Consider the following 15,946-nt stretch of genomic DNA (forward strand, 5'->3'; position numbering starts at 1 on the left):
CGTCACCTGTGGTAATTTTAATCAAATTAATGATTACGATTCAATTTCACAGTGAGGTGCATGTTAATTCATATTTTCTTTTCCTCGTCGGGTTTGGTTGGAACACGTGCTCTCACGCATGAGCACTATTTTATGTATCACTACGCGCCGCCGTTCCAGCAATGCACCCACCACGCCAACCGACTGCCCTTACCGCTCGTCCCCCGTCAAATTCCTTATTTTTATTTTTAATGTTTTTCAGCTCACCAACTCTCCTGGCTCATCCTCATATGCATGGAAAACTTGATTCACGTAATTGTTTTAATTTAATTTTTCCCAACTTTTAATTGACTTTTATTTAGGCTTCTGACGAAAATTGTTTTAGACGCGTCGGTTACACATGGTTGTCGGCCATTTTCGTGTGTCCGGTTTACTCGGTGTTCCCACTAAGCTCTCGGGATGATGCAATTTCCATTGCCTTCCTGGAGATGCTTGTTTTTCCAATGTTTATATAAATCGCTTTACTTATGTTTGGTGAATGACTAGATTTAGGGTGGATGTGGGATGAAAATGTGGAGGGAGCTGTTGGGAAAATTACTGATGAGCTGGATTTAAAAAATCACACTTTATTGCGTGGGATCGAACCACTTTGTCAAAACTTATTACACTCTGTGGTAATTTGTAATTTCATTGGTGATAGTCTAATTTCACTGATGATTGTCTTTGCACGTTAATTTGGTGAGTCACTGAATTTAAACTGAATTTAATCAACAGAAGTGATGTACTGAATAAAGGTATTCAGTTTTGAATGCTAATTGACTGAATCGACTTCTCGATATAAACTCTTACTAATGTTGATTAATACTCGTTATTAACAATTCGGTGAATTACTACACGTTGAATTACTCGTTGAGTTCTACTTAATACTTGTGGACTAGTTGAGAGACTACAACTTAGTTGATGTGAACTCGTTGAAATACGAATAGATACTATACGACGTCTACAGGTGATTTGCTCGAGATAGACTTATACGGTGAGAGGCTAAGCCTAAACTGATTCGCGGGTGTTTCGGTGACTTATGACTNATTTAATCAACAGAGGTGATGTACTGAACAAAACGGTGATCTTACAAAGACCGGTGATGTACTTGATTACTAGTGAGCTAGGTGAGGTTCAAAGAGCTACTGTACTCGGTGAGGTGCGATATAAAACTTGTACAGGTGATTTGCCCGAGATAGACTTGTACGGTGAGAGGCTAAGCCTAAACTGATTCGCGCGTGTTTCGGTGACTTATGACTGATGACCCGAAGGGTCCCGGAGATTTTCGAAGTAGGCCGATGGTCGACCAGAATTTTCTGGAATTTTAGTTGCGTTTCAAACACCCCTGGGGCAATTCATCATCAGGGATGATGAATTAATTGTTGAGTTTTCTCTGCTGCTCTCTCCTTGATTTGCTTCTTCTTCTTTTGGGTGATTTTCTGGTGCTGATGATGTTCTTCGGAGAATTGTCTGCTGGTGCTCCACTGGTTTTATTGAGGATGCCGGGGGCGTGGCTAATTCTTCAAGTTAGCCACTGAGAACTTCTAGGTGTCCTTGACGTCTTCCTGTTGAGTTGCTGTCATCCTGGTGAATTCCTTGTTGAGTTGAGGGAGGCGTAAATTCCCCCAGTTGGCGAAAGCGCCGACTGTCGAGTCGAAGGAGGCGTAAATTCCGTCGATCATCGTCGAACTCGAGGCTGATGATTGCTGAGGGGAGAAACACAGGTTGAGAGAGGTATCACTTGCCAAAATAACGATAAATGGAACGTGATACTTATCTCTCAATCCTGGAGCCTTCGGGGTCCCCTAGCTGCTTGGTGATAACTTCTTCTCCCAGGGCCTGTTCTGCGCTAGATAGTACGCCGGAGAGGCTTCTGGAAATTCTAATGCCTTTTGTTGATTTCTGAAGATTTAACCGTGTCTCACAGTTGTTGGTCATCTGTGGTGATAGCTCCGCAATTTGTATGCAGTTGATTACATTAAATTTGCATGTTTCCTGGTCCCTGAATTTTGGTGAAGCTCCATCAGCTGCTCGTTGAAGGTTTCCTTACGGCCGTTGGAGAAGCCCTCTGTGAAAATGTTCTTGTATAATTGCACAGTTTGCAAACTGTGCAATTACGTACCTCGTAGTGTTCCATAATTGCTGTGTGTTGGCGCCAACTACTTGAAGATTCTAGGATTAGACGAGGTGAACCGCCTTGGTTGTCAATCCTCCTGCTAATGCTGAATGGACCAGTCTTCTTTTATGTGAATCGGCTGTTTAATATTTCTTAGAGCGCCGATCTCTGCTAAATCTGTTGATGATCTCTTTTAGCGATGTAGTTGATGAACTGACTGTTGATCTGATGGTCGCGTCCCTTTTTTGGTGAAACTTGAACCTCCTCTTGATGATGTTCTTCCTTCTGGTAAGCCCTTTGTCGACTGAGAGAGGCGTAAATTCCCCCAGTTGCCGCCGAGCTCATTGTCGTCGATTGCTAAGGGGAGGAACATAACGTGAGAGACGTATCACTTGCCAATAAAATAATAAATGGAAGATGATACTTAACTCTTAATCTTGTAGTTCCTGGATTCCCCTCCCTGCTGATGGTGATGTACTTCTATTGAAATTAGCACCAGAGTTGATTCCTCTCGTGTAAGCCTCGATAAATGTTGATAATTCTTGGTTCGTTGATGATCTGCTGGTGAATGGCTGCGTTGATGTGACGAACATTTGTATTGTTGAGTTCTTCCTGAGTGGTGATTGGCTTATTTTTAACTGCCTCATTTATTGCTGACAGTCCCTCATCTAGTGTGACTTGCACAATTTACTCAATGTTGCTCTCTGGTTGTTGAGTTCCTTCTGTGGGGTCGTTGACCTGAGCGTCGTCTGCCATGGTGATAATCTGCGCTAAGTTGTTGATATTGTAAGTTATCGGCTGTTGAGACGCTACTGATAGCCGATGAGTTACTGACTGCCGAACATTCGGTGAGTCGCCTATTGCGTGGCGTACGTGGGCCAAACGTTGGTGAGCTTCAGCGACACTCGACATTCACGAACGCTCCCGATTTCGACACTGATACACTCACTATGTCCTTTGTTACCCCGTCTCCCTTGCGGGTGTAAACAAAGCGAATGTTCTAGAACCCTGTCCGTTGATTTGCCCGTGCGAACCCCGAAGTTTTATTCGAAACGAGGCGTCCTTATGATTTTTCCACAACACTTTTCACACGTTTTCACCCACTATCCGGCTCGAAGGACCACTGTTTGGTGAATGACTAGATTTAGGGTGGATGTGGGATGAAAATGTGGAGGGAGCTGTTGGGAAAATTACTAATGAGCTGGATTTAAAAAATCACACTTTATTTTGTGGGATCGAACCACTTTGTCAAAACTTATTACAGTCTTTGGTAATTTGCAATTTCATTGGTGATAGTCTAATTTCACTGATAATTGTCTTTGCACGTTAATTTGGTGAGTCACTGAATTTAAACTGAATTTAATCGACAGAGGTGATGTACTGAATAAAGGTATTCAATTTTGAATGGTAATTGACTGAATCGACTTCTCGATATGAACTCTTACTAATGTTGATTAATACTCGTTAATAACTATTCGGTGAATTACTACACGTTGAATTACTCGTTGAGTTATACTTAATACTTGTGGATTAGTTGAGACACTACAATTTAGTTGATGTGAACTCGTTGAATTACGAATGGATACTATACGACGTCTACAGGTGATTTGCTCGAGATAGACTTATACGGTGAGAGGCTAAGCCTAAACTGATTCGCGCGTGTTTCGGTGACTTATGACTGATGACCCGAAGGGTCCCGGAGATTTCCGAAGGAGGCCGATGGTCGACCAGAATGTTCTGGAATTTTAGTTGTGTTTCAAACAACTTACTCATCATTGTTCCTTGTTTTTCTATTTTTCTCACCTCTCTGGCCTCAACTCACCCCGCTCACGTCCACGTGGTAATACTGGCTTCCACTTGAGTTTTTCCTTTTCACTTATACACAGTTTATTCACAGTTTATTTTATTGCGCACTTGAAGCGTGACCGGGAGCCCATAACCTGATAGATTATGCGGGATTGGGACACAATAAATATACACACAGTATTAACTAGTCAAAGTCTAGCGTCCAACACATCTCCTACAGGAATGTACAACATACCCGCCACAACCGGCCTGGGACGAGATCTGCGCATGCGCATGATCTCGTCCCCTTCTTAGCTTACACAGATACATCTTATACTACAGATAATATATATATGAGGACCAGGAGCTGGAGCCATATTCCAACACTAATCCTCAATGATATCCACTAGTTGATGTACGAAAAAGTGAAATGATGATGGGAGGGTTTATTCAAATTTGGAACGAAGAATAGAAACAATTTATAATATTCAATGCTCGAATGTATCTGAAAATTCGATTGCTTGATCCATGGATCCGATGATCCAGTCTTTCCGCAATTTGGAGATACCCATACTCCGTCTAACGAAACCTGCAGAAGAGAAAAATAATTGATTTTTATTTTGTGAATTGTGGAAAAAATATTTTTCTAGAGTTCTCTCAACTATTTCTTTAATAGAATCTGAACCATGCACTGATGCGAATTTTTGTCAACAGCAGCGAATATTCGTGAATAAATTGCAACTTCGAGTTCCGGTCATACATTGATTAATTTTGTATGTAACGCTTGAAATAATGTTACATACAAAATGCATAAATTAATTATCAAGGAGCTGAGTGGATATTCATTCCCAGAAATACTTTTGAATGAGCCACGATATAGATTCAGAATTTTGAATCATCAAATGTGTCACTTCAATTTAATAATGAAAGTTGAAGTAATTTTTATGTAACGGATTTTTGTATCAACGGTATTCGAAAAAGATTTTGGGGAAATGCAATTTTACGGGAAACAAACCCTTACAAATGAAGAATGTAAATCGTTCAGACTTTCGGAAATCTCATTTGATTTTGGGAGTGAAGTCAAGCGCTGGTAAAACCTTCAATATGGTTGAATTTTTCATAATAATATTAGCTCTTACTATTGTTCATGTGTTATAATTCATGAAGATCGTAATTCCCGAGAATATCAATAATTCAATCATCCAATTTCCTAAATGAGTACACTTTCTGATTTTGCGTTAAAATTTTTGAAACACTCTAAATTTGAATAACAAAATCATTGCAAAGTGGTCACTGATCTAAGGTTCAATGACGCTGATGAATCAAATCCAGAGTTGACTATTGGTTAACTCTGGGTTCGAGGAGAAAATTCAGAGTAAAGAGAGATATATTTTGGGTTTTCGCCATGAACCCAGAGTTAACCCAGAGTCAACTCTGGGTTTGATTCATCAGAGGATAGTCTAATGGTAGATGACAGTGGTCAGAGTACTTGAATATTTTGGTTCAGAACAGGAAAGGGAGGTATGAATTACAGCATTGAACAGAGTGATTTATCATTAATTGATACGAAACGCCACTTGAGGCGCTGGGAAGAGCCGCGCTCTCATACGGAAAAACGTCGAAATTTTGAAAATTCTTAAAAATTTAGATACATCAGGGGGTTGACTGTCTAATGCATCTAAAATTTTCCCCACTTTGCCGCTTCTCCGTCAAAGCACACGGTTCCTTCTGCCGAGTCTCGGGGCTCATGAGCATTAGAGGGTTAACACTGTTGTCGGGAAATGGATAATCTGTAGTGAAAACAAGGGTGAATTGCATTATCTGCGACAGAAAATACAAATCAATTAGTATTCGGGGATATTTTTATGCATTGCATCTGTCATCTTCCATTGTTGACCTTTACGAAGAGTTTATTATTATTGTACAGATTAAAATTTCCGTTTTTATTTCTTCAATCGACAGATGATTCTCTCTTTTATCTTTTCGTCTTTTATTTTTCGTCATTTTCAGAACAATGGAGGTATTGGAAATAACATGGCAGACATGGTCGAGTCTGCACTATAAATAATGAAAAAATGATAGAAATTGTTTCACTTCAAACCACGAAATTTATTTAAATTGTTTCGAATTCATAATTGGAAGTAAGAACGGTTTGGAAATATCTTCCTCTTATTATTATGGAGATTCGGTCAGGTGAAATTTTCAAATTATTGAGATGATCGCTCGGAATGTGAATTCATTTTTGTTTCTGCTTTTGGCCTTTGACATGTTTAAAAAAAAGGTTATTATTGAAATACTTTGAACACCCTAGCACTCCACTGCAAGATTATACCGACCTTTTAAATAAAACGAAGGAAAATTAGATCAGTCAATCAGATTCAGCGGTTTCTTCCAGCTCCCGGCCAATGATCGGATGAGTTCTACAATCTCTTCTGAATCATTCAAACGCTCTGCCAATTGTTCCAATAATTGCTCAACGATGTTCGTCAACTGGTTCACTTTACCCTCCAGAGTGACAATCAATGAAACCGACTGGCAAATTGTAATTTCTCCTATCTCTACTTTCCTGGACAGACTCTGATTCTTGTTTGATCCTGAAATTTTTAAAAAAAATATAAACATACAATTTTTTCTGGCATTAAAAATCAACCCATCATGCTCTATCACAATACTTGTTACTGATTCCGAGTGAAGATGTTGCTTGCCAATGTCAGTCAACTCTGAAGTGTTTGTCTATTGCTAATTGATTTTGGGAAGAAGTAATTTGAGAATAAAATGCAAGAATATTTTTTTTTACAGCATGAGCAATTTCTACCGAAAAAGGTCGTTTCAGATACTCTGCTCAAGTTACTCATCATCGGACAAAAAGCCCAGAAAGAATGTAATGGATTTGTGACATTTCATCACTTTATATTTCAATATTATCCTGAATTCAGCTGAATAGTGAAACGTTTTGAATAACCTCCTCAAGAATTATCAAAATCAATGTGCCAATGAGATGATTATTCCAATTTTTGAACTACTAGTTTGAGATCACTGCAGGCATAACCTCAACAACATTGCTCGTTTGGAACCAATCTTCGTCGATGAATACAATAATCGTAACAATCATGATTAATAAACGAAGACAAACAAAATTATCCTCACTTACCCACATCATTTTTATCTATTTTGATAATAGTATCGAGGATTATTCTTAATACAAATTAATGACTGAATCACGCGATGAACGACGCTGAACATATAATTAAGAGCTTGTAGATAGTGTTGGTAAACTACCGGCCGGTGTGGCTTGATGATTCACATGCTGTCATGTGGAGACTCATGTAAACATACGTATCAGCAGTTCAAAAAATATTGACCCCTGGGTTACTCATGAGTTGAATAGTTGTGCAGAACATCTACTTCATTCCTCCTGCAACTCTCCACTGTGCATAATATAAATTCTTCCGTACGGTGTAAAAAATTAGTTCTGAGTTCAAGGAGTATTATACTATCATGTGCTGAGGATTCTGTTTCACCACGGGTCAATATTTTTGGGACCGATAGTATAGTCTTCTCAACTGAACACAGCCAGGGTCTCATTACCCAAAAATAAGACGTTTGACTATAATTTTGAATCCATATGATGAGAATCTGAAACGGAAGAACAGTCGAATAAATAAAAGTCGCTCGTCCTGACGGTCAGTCGTGTGCATCCCTTCAAAAACACCCTGAATAGTCCCAAGTGACAGCGAATTTTTGAAGGGAAGTTATTGTTATGTCCAGAGAAAGAATTTAGCGTCGAATGGACATGTTTTAATTGTCACATTAAAATCATAGCTAAAATTATTAAATTTTGTAATTATTGGACGACGCAAAGTTTCATACTCTTACCTTTTTCTAAAATATAAAGGAAAAGGGTTTGATTTAGGGATAGGCCTTGAGTTGAGACGAATTTCTAATCAAGAAATTTGGAGTTGTACTGGAGTCAAGTTTGAATTTAAATATATTTTGTATAACTATTCGGTTTACAAAAACAACGTGATGTTGCAGAAATCTATGTAGCTAAAATTCCTATCCCTGGAATGATCTGAAGGATTCAAATTTAGGTTTACAAGTTTTTGTTACTCACAATTCAGTCTGTTATTTGTAAGTTATTCGATGTGTTTGTAGATCCCTGGGTAAATTCGTAATTTCCTCACCAGCAATTAGTCGCGCTAAAGGCTATTATGGATACTTTCACGGAAACACTTTCTTCTACTTCTTGATATTTTAATGAATTTTTGGCAGTTGAATTTGAAGATTTCAAGAGTTTGGTGGAGACTGTCCACAACGCGTCACAATAAATCAATTCCTTATTTGCAAGAAAAGTCACTACTCTCGGTTGAAGAAATTTTATTTCCAGATTATTTCAATTGTTCGTAACTTACTATTAATTCAGTACGATCCCACGTAATCGAAGGACGGATTGAAAATCCGGACCGATTGAACGAACTATTTCCACCAGAATTGTTACTGCTCAGTCGCTGCTTCAAGACTGCTTAATTTTGATTTTTCTGACATTTTTATATAAATTTTGGGGTCACTTGTCATATGGGCTCCAACGAGTCCATTTTTAATTGGTGGAAAATGTCGTATGACTTTTCCCACTCTTTTGATTTTTATGGAGAAGTAGTTCATTCGGTTTTTGGGGTCTCAATTAATCGGTTTTCAATCGTTCCTTCGCGCGCGAATCTTAGCATTGAGTAATTGGGGCATGCTGAGTATGCCATTTCATCACTTTTGAACTCGATTCCAGTGCCTTTGGAATTTTTAATTGAGTTCAAGTGATGAAATGTACTCAATTTAGTTTACAATTGTGGGTTTGGTTCTTAATTACATGAAGTTATAATATAACTTATAGTTATGATCTTACATCAAATTTATTCTAGTCGTAAATTTCTAGTGTAACATTTTTGGACATTACAGCCCCCGCTCATAATTGTTTCCGATTGCATTTTGGAAGCAATTTTGAGGAGTTAAAGTTTCAAATTTTATGTGTAGTATGGATAGAGTTATTTTGGCTTGATAATCGTGCCCGGGCGGTGGCTGCGAGCGGCTAGGTGCTGACGATTGCATTCTTGGGAGTTCGGATTACATTGTATTTCCGATTCACCTGTCAGTTTCTTTCACTCGCTCGGTGACTTGAGAAGTATTTTGGGATTAATTTTGTTTATGTGCCAGGGATTTATTTGAAACGGTAAGTGTTTGGGATATTTCCTGTCTATTTTCTTTTTTATTCATTCATTTATTTATTTTTTTGACATATGTGCAGTGGTTTATTTTCTTTGGTTCGCTGCATTTATATGTAATCATTCGGGGTCTATATTATCTGTCGGTTTTGTTATGCCCCAGAATGATGTTGTAATCTTAAGTAATAATGTATTTAATAAAGGTGAAGAAGTTGTGTTAAGAATATGAGCGCCTCTAGCGGCAGTCTTGCGTACTTCGGCTCGGGTACAGTGACGCTGCCGCGGCGTGTATTCCCGCCAGACCAGTCAGTCGTGCACGGACTAACGCCTAGTCGGGCGCCCAGTGAGATCTCTCTCAATATAAAGTGATATACATGCGAACTAAACGAGTTACGAATAGGACTATTATTACGAATTACGATTAATACAATAAACTATCTTTTCTTATTTCGATACAAGTGTTTTATTGTGTCTACACACCCTACCTAAACCTCAACAAGTTGAATACAACTTGCTTCACTCATTATTTTACTGAATCAGCATGTCATGCGTAACACTGCTGACCAGTGTCATAACATGACATGCTTAATTGTTATATAAGGTGAACTCACCGATATTCGGGAGTTCAGTCGTCATCGTGAGTTAAACTCAATACTAAACTTGTAATTCAACTGTATAATCCTCATATTTATTCCATCTGGATAATTATGAGTTAGTCTAATTGAATAAACCTCTTTCTCTATTAATTACTCCGCCGGACTCTATTACCGTTCCACTGTAGGGAGATTTATCGCCATACAAAACAGAACCCAGGGAAATATCCCTAACATATTTGGTGGCAGCGGTGTCTTCGAAGGCAGGGCCTGATCAACTCTTGCCGACGACTACAGGAGGGTACGAGAATAATTCGGGGGACATTGGAGAATTAGAGGTACATCATCATCTTTCGAGAAATCATTTTTTTTTTCGAGGGAGCGAGAGACTATCCTAGGAGAGACTAGCGGACGAGGATCTTCAACGTACGGAGAGGCGTTTTGGATTCAGGAAGCTCAATTCCTAGGTTAGACTGGCAGAAGGGGATTCCAATCGTACGGAGGGACGTTTTGGATCCAGAAACCTATTCAACTGAATAGTACAAGGTCTGACTTTGTCCTCAGCTTTAAAAAGTCAGACTTGGTTTTCTTCAAAAGGGGGAGGAGAATCTGAAGCAGCGGAAGTATTCAATAAATGCACTGATTATTCAGCTTCATTGTGGATTATTTCTGTGACTTGCTACGGGAATAATGATGGCTTTGCGAATTCAATGAGAATTTATCGCTGCCAGGAATTTTTGTCGTCAGAGTGGGAATAAATCCGAAAGATTTCCACTGTATTCTACGGCCTCTCAGGTCTTGGGAAGTACTGTGGACATAGTACGACTAGGTGAGACTCTGCAGGGTATGTCTATTGTCAAAGGAGTTCACAGTGTATCTCGTCGAGAGATAAAATTTGTTGACATGGGCCCAAGGACACTAGCAAGTGTGTCGATTATTGAGGAAGCCCTGGCCGGCGTGCCAGGCGTAACGCAGCAACTGGTCGAGGCACCAGCACAGGTAGACGTACCAGGTTCGTTGTCAGCGAGCGGAACATCGAATGTGGCCATGGAGGCTGCGACAGTTGTCATCCGTGCAGTTGACTGTGGAAAAGCGGATTTTGCCGACGCTAGGGAAGGTACAGCCCCTTTGGCACCAAGCAACGGAAAAGATACAACTATGGCAGGGTTTGAGTACGGGAGTACAAAAGTGATAGATGCCAGAGCAGAAACCTTGGAGAAGTTAAATCTGGAATTTTGCAGCCTACGGCAGGGCTCGGGTGAAGATGTCAGCGCATTCGCAGATCATGTCGAGGGATTAGCAATGAAAATAGCCAAAATTCGTTTTGAGTTGGAGTTACAACGACCAATTCAACGCCTGATGGAAATGGTGAACATTGAATTGGAGTTTCACAAGTGTTGCACGCTAGCAGCAGAACTCGAGATAGAAATGCTGCTTAGCTCAGCGGAAATTTCGAAGTGGGACACGGGGCAATACGTGTCGTCGAGTGTAGGAATTCCAGAAAACGAAGGCCCGATGAGGCAGGCGGGAATTGAGGACAACGCCTGGGCGGCGGCCGATCTTCCAGATCTTCCAAGGGAAGGAGAAAGCCCCAAAGATAGGGCGATAGTAACGCAAACGTACGGGCAACAGGGTAAAAAAAAATTGAATATTTGTTTCAATTGTGCAGAGCAGGGACACACAGCTGCAGAGTGCGGGCTCTTATTGAAAATTACGAACGGTAATGTAATTCGTTCGAATTCTCCATATTTCATCAAGAGTCAAAATCAGGTAAAGTGCAAATATTGCAGACGTGTGGGTCACAATGCATATGATTGCCGTCAACTGAAGAGACGACTCGGAATTTCTGATTCAGCAGAAATTGAGGCCACTCCGAATGGGAACAAGGCTAAAATGAAGAACAGAGGGTATTCCAAATAGAAGGAGGAGAATAAAAATGGAAAACTTAGGAAGGTGAATTCACGTTGCAGAAATGTCAATAGGGTTATGACATACCAGATTGGAAGTGATTCAAGCAGCATCCTGAGACATTCGGATTGTACGCAGAGGGCGAAACGAGTAATAAGACCAGCCAGGCCGGAGAATCATAGAAATCACATTGTTCTGGAAGCATCAATGCTTAGGAATCGCACGGCTTTCTTGATGGACTCGGGTGCGGCTGTTTCTTTGATTAAAAAGGGGAAATTACGTAAAAAATTTCCGCTGATTGAAGATGTCAATCTGCTGCTAGGAATTGCTGACCAAGAGATTCCGACACTTGGGATAGTAATCATATATTTCCGCCTTAAGCAGGAGGAATTGGGACACATTTTCCACGTAGTTCCCGATAACTTTCCGTGCTCAGGAGGTATTTTGGGTCAAGATTTCCTGGAATCAAAGGACCTGAATGTGAGAATCATTCCAGGGAGGGTTATTTCAATAAATGGCTCCATACTGAGTTTTTTTTGGATTGAAGGCCATTAACAATAAGCGGAATTGGTCTGAACCAAGAGTCAGCAATGCAGTGATTCAGATTAGTCAACTAGCACACAGTCTAGAAGCGGAGGGGGAAAACTTAAGACAAGCAAATGCTTCCGATACTGAGACCATTACAATTTGCAATCACCCTGGTTACGTGGGGGAAAAAATGCACATTTCCATGAAGAATCATCTGTTGAGGTGGATGAGCAGGCAGACGTTCTTCGAATGAGTCAACGCGGTTCCACGTTCCGAGAAGTCCCATCAGAAAAACGGATTTTTCTTCCTCGGAGGGGAGGAGAGGTGCTGAAAAGGGAATGGTCGAGGGTGGAGAAAAACCGTATTTCCAATGGATTATCAGGCTTAGGGCAGCATTGTCAGATGCTGACAAGAGACATGAGTTTTCTGGGCAAAAATAGCGGTCATTCTGATAACGCAGGAATGGTGGCATCTGAGCATCTGGTGCATCTGCCGTTCAGTAAGAAATTGGAGAAATTGGCTAAACGTTCGGGGATAGTCTTGTTGTTTGTTGTCAGGAGAGACCCAAGAAGAGTGGAGTTACGGAAGCTGAAGAGAAATGAGGGGATCATCGGAGGCTCATTCTCATTACCAAATCCTTCCGGAATAATCACTCCATTCGAGAGGAAGCGAGATCACTCAAGGGAAAAACCTGATTCATGGATTTTCCGGAACTCATCAGAAGAAGAGGCTGAGTGTTAATTTACTTCCACGCTGGATAGAATCTTTGGGACTCTTCAAAAAAAGAAATTCTATTATTCTTCCGGGAATTCCCTGGGGTTGTGGGAATTTCAGAGGAACGTAATAATGCGTACCATCATCTGGGCCACTTGGGCAATAGATAAGAATACCCCTGAACGATTGGCCGATTACCGGAAGAAGATGGGAAATTATTCAGCTCCAAGGGTAATGGCGAATTCAATGTCAGTGATCTTCACAAAATCAGTCATGAGATTTTTAGGATTGAAGAACCCCCAAACTCCTGTCAATTTACATAAAAAACGAAGGAATATTATCGTTTGGTATCGGAAGACAATGAAACCTAAAGAGGTAATTTGTGGCACTGATACTGTGGTGGAAATAATTGGAATAAAATCTCAAGTGAAGAAATGGTTTGATGCGACCATCGAATTACACCATCAGCGAGCAAACTTCGGGCGACGCACTGCGCCAAGGACGCTGACGCATGTATTCCTCGATGCTCGAGTTGACGGAGAGCGTCGAAAAGAGAGTGCAATGGGGAAATCGACGAGTAAAATATTCAACTATGACAACTCGTTCGAATCAAAGTTGCTGACGATTAAATTCTTCGGTGACGATGGACGGAGAAGCCGGAAGAAGATAATCAACGAAATGAACGTAAATGAAGATCTGAGTAAACCCAATGTACCGATCCCGAAATCCTTCAAGAGAATAGAACTTTGGTCTATAAATCGTCATTTGATTATATCGCAGATTTATCATGGAGTCAATCGGAGAACACGAACTCTGATCCGAGAAGATTCAAGACGACAATTCGCGGCTCTATCTACGGAAAAAGGGAGTCGTGGAGTTGATCATCTTCTCTGTTCGAACAGGGACCATTGGAATTCGATTCGACCTGACCCAAAGGATACTTCAGAGGGAATATATCTAATAGGAATTCTCGTATGGCAGGGGAGACATACTATATCACCTGAAGGTCACGGGTTGAGGACGCTGGGGTGGCAATATGGAACTCTATTGGACATGAATAGATTGGTTTCGGTGCCACACAAGAATCAATCGAGTAAACAAATGGTCATGGAGGCCGTTGTGGTGACCCAGAGTACAATAATCACCACTTGGCAGCTGGGAAAGAGCAAGTCCAAAAGGTCCAAAGGCTCCAGCGGCACGTGACAAGGTCTACGGGAGGGGCTCATCAAAAGCAACTGCAGAAGCTCCATCCACATGGGGAAAATGTGTTCCGCGATCTCGTTCCCATACTCCCAGTGATAGTAGGTCTAGGAGAAACAATCAAACAGGATGAATGGACATCGCCAGAAGCAAGAACTGAATTGAAAAATCCTACGGAAAGAGAACTTACTGAAAACATCGAGCTGCAGTTCATGGAGAGGCAATCATCTCTGAAGCAGCGTGGACAACAGTGTATGACCACCATAGGAGATAGAGATCCAGAAAACCTAGGCGAAGATCTCGATCCTAACGGTAACACACGGACTAGTTGTTATCCATGGCGAACTTCGGATGTTGAGGAGATTAAGGAAGATGCTTTCGACCGTCGCAATCGCCTGCACAGACACTTTTTCGGTGCAGACTCGTGCGACTTGAGAAGTTTTGACCGTCAACGAGTACACCGAGAGAGATCTCCGGTGACTAGATCTCGTGAAGGGTCCTGATTTCTCCTCTGTCCGGAATAGTTTCGGTGACCGTAGCTTGACGATGGCGTCGGGGTATTTGACTGATTATATGGCTGACTGTACGACCGATTTTGGTGGTATTGGTATCTCGGCTGAAGGGGCATTTANTGAGTAAACCCAATGTACCGATCCCGAAATCCTTCAAGAGAATAGAACTTTGGTCTATAAATCGTCATTTGATTATATCGCAGATTTATCATGGAGTCAATCGGAGANGGAGGACACGAACTCTGATCCGAGAAGATTCAAGACGACAATTCGCGGCTCTATCTACGGAAAAAGGGAGTCGTGGAGTTGATCATCTTCTCTGTTCGAACAGGGACCATTGGAATTCGATTCGACCTGACCCAAAGGATACTTCAGAGGGAATATATCTAATAGGAATTCTCGTATGGCAGGGGAGACATACTATATCACCTGAAGGTCACGGGTTGAGGACGCTGGGGTGGCAATATGGAACTCTATTGGACATGAATAGATTGGTTTCGGTGCCACACAAGAATCAATCGAGTAAACAAATGGTCATGGAGGCCGTTGTGGTGACCCAGAGTACAATAATCACCACTTGGCAGCTGGGAAAGAGCAAGTCCAAAAGGTCCAAAGGCTCCAGCGGCACGTGACAAGGTCTACGGGAGGGGCTCATCAAAAGCAACTGCAGAAGCTCCATCCACATGGGGAAAATGTGTTCCGCGATCTCGTTCCCATACTCCCAGTGATAGTAGGTCTAGGAGAAACAATCAAACAGGATGAATGGACATCGCCAGAAGCAAGAACTGAATTGAAAAATCCTACGGAAAGAGAACTTACTGAAAACATCGAGCTGCAGTTCATGGAGAGGCAATCATCTCTGAAGCAGCGTGGACAACAGTGTATGACCACCATAGGAGATAGAGATCCAGAAAACCTAGGCGAAGATCTCGATCCTAACGGTAACACACGGACTAGTTGTTATCCATGGCGAACTTCGGATGTTGAGGAGATTAAGGAAGATGCTTTCGACCGTCGCAATCGCCTGCACAGACACTTTTTCGGTGCAGACTCGTGCGACTTGAGAAGTTTTGACCGTCAACGAGTACACCGAGAGAGATCTCCGGTGACTAGATCTCGTGAAGGGTCCTGATTTCTCCTCTGTCCGGAATAGTTTCGGTGACCGTAGCTTGACGATGGCGTCGGGGTATTTGACTGATTATATGGCTGACTGTACGACCGATTTTGGTGGTATTGGTATCTCGGCTGAAGGGGCATTTATTCCCCGTACAGTTCGGGCGGTAGAGAGCTCCCTGAATGGATTGGAATCGAGGGGTACTCCGTCATGTACCTGTAGTGTACGTGATCAGCAATCTCCAA

The sequence above is a fragment of the Diachasma alloeum genome, unplaced genomic scaffold (genome assembly GCF_001412515.2).
Source record: "Diachasma alloeum isolate Michigan unplaced genomic scaffold, Dall2.0 Dall_scaffold_01045, whole genome shotgun sequence".
Lineage (NCBI taxonomy): Eukaryota > Metazoa > Arthropoda > Insecta > Hymenoptera > Braconidae > Diachasma > Diachasma alloeum.